This window comes from Arachis hypogaea, chromosome 17 (genome assembly GCF_003086295.3).
Source record: "Arachis hypogaea cultivar Tifrunner chromosome 17, arahy.Tifrunner.gnm2.J5K5, whole genome shotgun sequence".
NCBI lineage: Eukaryota > Viridiplantae > Streptophyta > Magnoliopsida > Fabales > Fabaceae > Arachis > Arachis hypogaea.
Window position 1 is genome coordinate 100058704 of NC_092052.1, and position 3871 is coordinate 100062574.

At 34.4% G+C, this 3871-nt stretch overlaps 1 non-coding gene across 1 annotated transcript; it reads left to right on the plus strand.

The window, feature by feature from the left end:
- Positions 1–241: 241 nt before the first annotated feature.
- LOC112767666 (small nucleolar RNA R71) lies at positions 242–349 on the plus strand. Its single transcript, XR_003185107.1, has one exon. It is a non-coding gene; the product is annotated as a small nucleolar RNA R71 (small nucleolar RNA).
- The last annotated feature ends 3522 nt before the right edge of the window (positions 350–3871 follow it).

Below are 3871 nucleotides of genomic sequence, written 5' to 3' on the forward strand. Positions count from 1 at the left end.
GAGCCAATATGGCATTCAGAGTATCAACCTCAAGAACTCCCTTCTTCATAGGCGTCCCATTACTCACAGGATTCCTTTCAGAAGTGTACATGAACTGGTTATTAGCAACCATGTCAATGAGTTCTTGAGCTTCTGCAGGCATTTTCTTTAGGTGAATGGATCCACCTGCAGAAGTATCCAATGACATCTTTGATAACTCAGATAAACCATCATAGAATATATCCAGGATGGTCCATTCTGAAAGCATGTCAGAAGGACACTTTTTGGTCAACTGTTTGTATCTTTCCCAAGCTTCATAGAGGGATTCACCTTCTTTCTGTCTGAAGGTTTGAACATCAGCTCTAAGCTTGCTCAGCTTTTGAGGAGGAAAGTACTTGGCTAAGAAAGCCGTGACCAGCTTATCCCAAGAGTTCAGGCTGTCTTTGGGTTGAGAATCCAACCATAATCTAGCTCTGTCTCTTACAGCAAAAGGGAAAAGCATGAGCCTGTAGACTTCAGGATCTACTCCATTAGTCTTAACAGTATCACATATCTGCAAGAATTCAGTTAAGAACTGAAAGGGATCTTCAGATGGAAGTCCATGAAACTTGCAGTTCTGCTGCATCAGAGAAACTAATTGAGGTTTCAGCTCAAAGTTGTTTGCTCCAATGGCAGGAATGGAGATGCTTCTTCCATGTAAATTGGAATTAGGTGCAGTGAAGTCACCAAGCATCTTCCTTATATTATTATTATTTTCGGCTGCCATCTCCTTTTCCTGTTCGAAAATTTCTGAAAGGTTATCTCTGGATTGTTGTATTTTAGCTTCTCTTAATTTTTTCTTCAGAGTCCTTTCAAGTTCTGGATCTGCTTTAACAAGAATGTTCTTGTCCTTGCTCCTGCTCATATGACAAAGAAGATGGCACAGAAAAAATAGTAATAATAATATGGATCTTTTATACCACAATATGGGGATCCTTGTGTTAGTAGAAGAAAAGAAGGGAAGAAAATCTGAACTCAGAGAGAGAGGGGGTTCGGATTTTTGGAGAGTTGAAGGAAAGATGTTAGTATATCAATAAACAAATAGAAGAAGATGAGAGGGGGAAGTGAATTTTCGAAAACAATTTTTGAAAAAGAGTTAGTGATTTTTGAAAATAGTTTTTGAAAAAGGTTAGTATTTTTTTCGAATTTTTTTTTAAATAAAAAATAAAAATAATTAGTTAATAAAAAAGAAATTTTTGAAAAAAGAGGGAGATATTTTCGAAAATTAGAAAGAGAGAATTAGTTAGGTGATTTTGAAAAAGTTAAGAAACAAACAAAAAGTTAGTTAGTTAGTTGAAACAAATTTTGAAAACCAATTTTGAAAAGATAAGTAGTTAGGAGGTTAGGAAAGATATTTTGAAAAGATATTTTTGAAAAAGATAAGATAAGAAGATATTTTTGAAAAGATATAATTGAAATTAGTTTTGAAAAAGATTTGATTTTTAAAATCTCAATTAATGACTTGATTCACAAGGAATCACAAGATATGATTCTAGAACTTAAAGTTTGAATCTTTCTTAACAAGCAAGTAACAAACTTCAAATTTTTGAATCAAAACATTAATTGATTATGTTATTTTCGAAAATTTGATATAAAAATAAGAAAAAGATTTTTGAAAAATATTTTTTTGGAATTTTCGAAAATAACCAAGAATTTTGAAAAAGATTTGATTTTTGAAAAAGATTTTGAAAAAGATAAGATTTTCAAATTGAAAATTTGATTTGACTCATGAGAAACAATTTGATTTTAAAAATTTTTGAAAAAGTCAATCCAAATTTTCGAATTTGATGAGAGAAAAAGGGAAAGATATTTTTTTGATTTTTGAATTTTTATGATGAGAGAGAAAAACACAAAAAAGATGCAATGCATGAAATTTTTAGATCAAAACATGTGATGCATGCAAGAATGCTATGAATGTCAAGATGAACACCAAGAACACTATGAATGTCATGATGAACATCAAGAACATAATTTTGAAAAATTTTTAATGCAAATAAAACATGCAAGACACCAAACTTAGAATTCTTTAATGCTTAGACACTAAGAATTCAAGAATGCATATGATAAACATGGAAAGACACAAAACAAAAAATCATCAAGATCAAACAAGAAGACTTACCAAGAACAACTTGAAGATCATGAAGAACACTATGAATGCATGATATTTTCGAAAAATGCAAAATGCATATGCAAGTGACACCAAACTTATGATATGACTCAAGACTCAAACAAGAAACATGAAATATTTTTTATTTTTGTGATTTTCTAAATTTTTTTTGGATTTTTATTTTATATTTTTTGAAAAATTATTTTGAAAAAGAAAAATAAGGATTCCAAAATTTTTAATATGAATTCCAGGAATCTTATGCTCTAAAGCTCCAATCAAAGGGTCAGGCATGGCTTAATAGCCAGCCAAGCTTTAGCATATAATTACATGGACTGGAGTGATTAGTTGAATACCAATCCCAAAGCAGTTTGGGTATGGCTTTACAGCCAGATAGGATTCAACATGTTTCATGAAACACTAGAATTCATTCTTAAAAATCTTGAAGCCATAGAATAATTTATTTTTTGAAAACATTATTTTTATTATTTTATTTTATTTTATTTTTTTTTCTTCGAAAACAAAAGAAAAATTTTTGAAAGCTTTTTGAAAAATTTTTGAAAACAAAACAAAAAGAAAATTACCTAATCTGAGCAACAAGATGAACCGTCAGTTGTCCAAACACGAACAATCCCCGGCAACGGCGCCAAAAACTTGGTGCACGAAATTGTGATGTCCAGGCTCAAACTATTCCTGGCACGTGAGCAACTTGGTACGCGTAATCGTGATTACACATTCATAAATTGTCACAACTTCGATACAACTAACCAGCAAGTGCACTGGGTCGTCCAAGTAATACCTTACGTGAGTAAGGGTCGAATCCCACGGAGATTGTTGGTATGAAGCAAGCTATGGTCACCTTGCAAATCTCAGTCAGGCGGATATAAAACAGTTATGTGGTTTTCGAATATTAATTAATAAGATAGGGATAGAAATACTTATGTAAATCATTGGTAGGAATTTCAGATAAGCGAATGGAGATGCTTTTCGTTCCTCTGAACCTCTGCTTTCCTGCTATCTTCATCCAATCAGTCTTACTCCTTTCCATGGCTGGCTTTATGTGATACATCACCACTGTCAATGGCTACTTTCGGTCATCTCTCAGGAAAATGATCCAATGCCCTGTCACGGCACGGCTAATCGTCTGGAGGCATCACCCTTGTCAATGGCTTCATCTTATCCTCTCAGTGAATAATATGCTCACGCACCCTGTCACGGCACGGCTATTCATCTGTCGGTTCTCGATCATGCTGGAATAGGATTTACTATCCTTTTGCGTCTGTCACTAACGCCCTGCAATCGCGAGTTAGGAGCTCGTCACAGTCATTCAATTATTGAATCCTACTCGGAATACCACAGACAAGGTTTAGACCTTCCGGATTCTCTTGAATGCCGCCATCATTCTAGCTTACGCCACGAAGATTCCGGTTAGGAGATCTAAGAGATACTCATTCTAGCTTATTTCATGTAGAACAGAAGTGTTTGTCAGGCACGCATTCATAAGGGAGAAGGATGATGAGCGTCACACATAAGCATCACCTTCATCACGTTCTTGGGTGCGAATGGATATCTTAGAAGCGAAATAAGAAGAATTGAATAGAAAACAGTAGTACTTTGCATTAATCTTTGAGGAACAGCAGAGCTCCACACCTTAATCTATGGCGTGTAGAAACTCTACCGTTGAAAATACATAAGTGAAGGTCCAGGCATGGCCGAGAGGCCAGCCCCTCTGATCTAAGAACCAGGTGT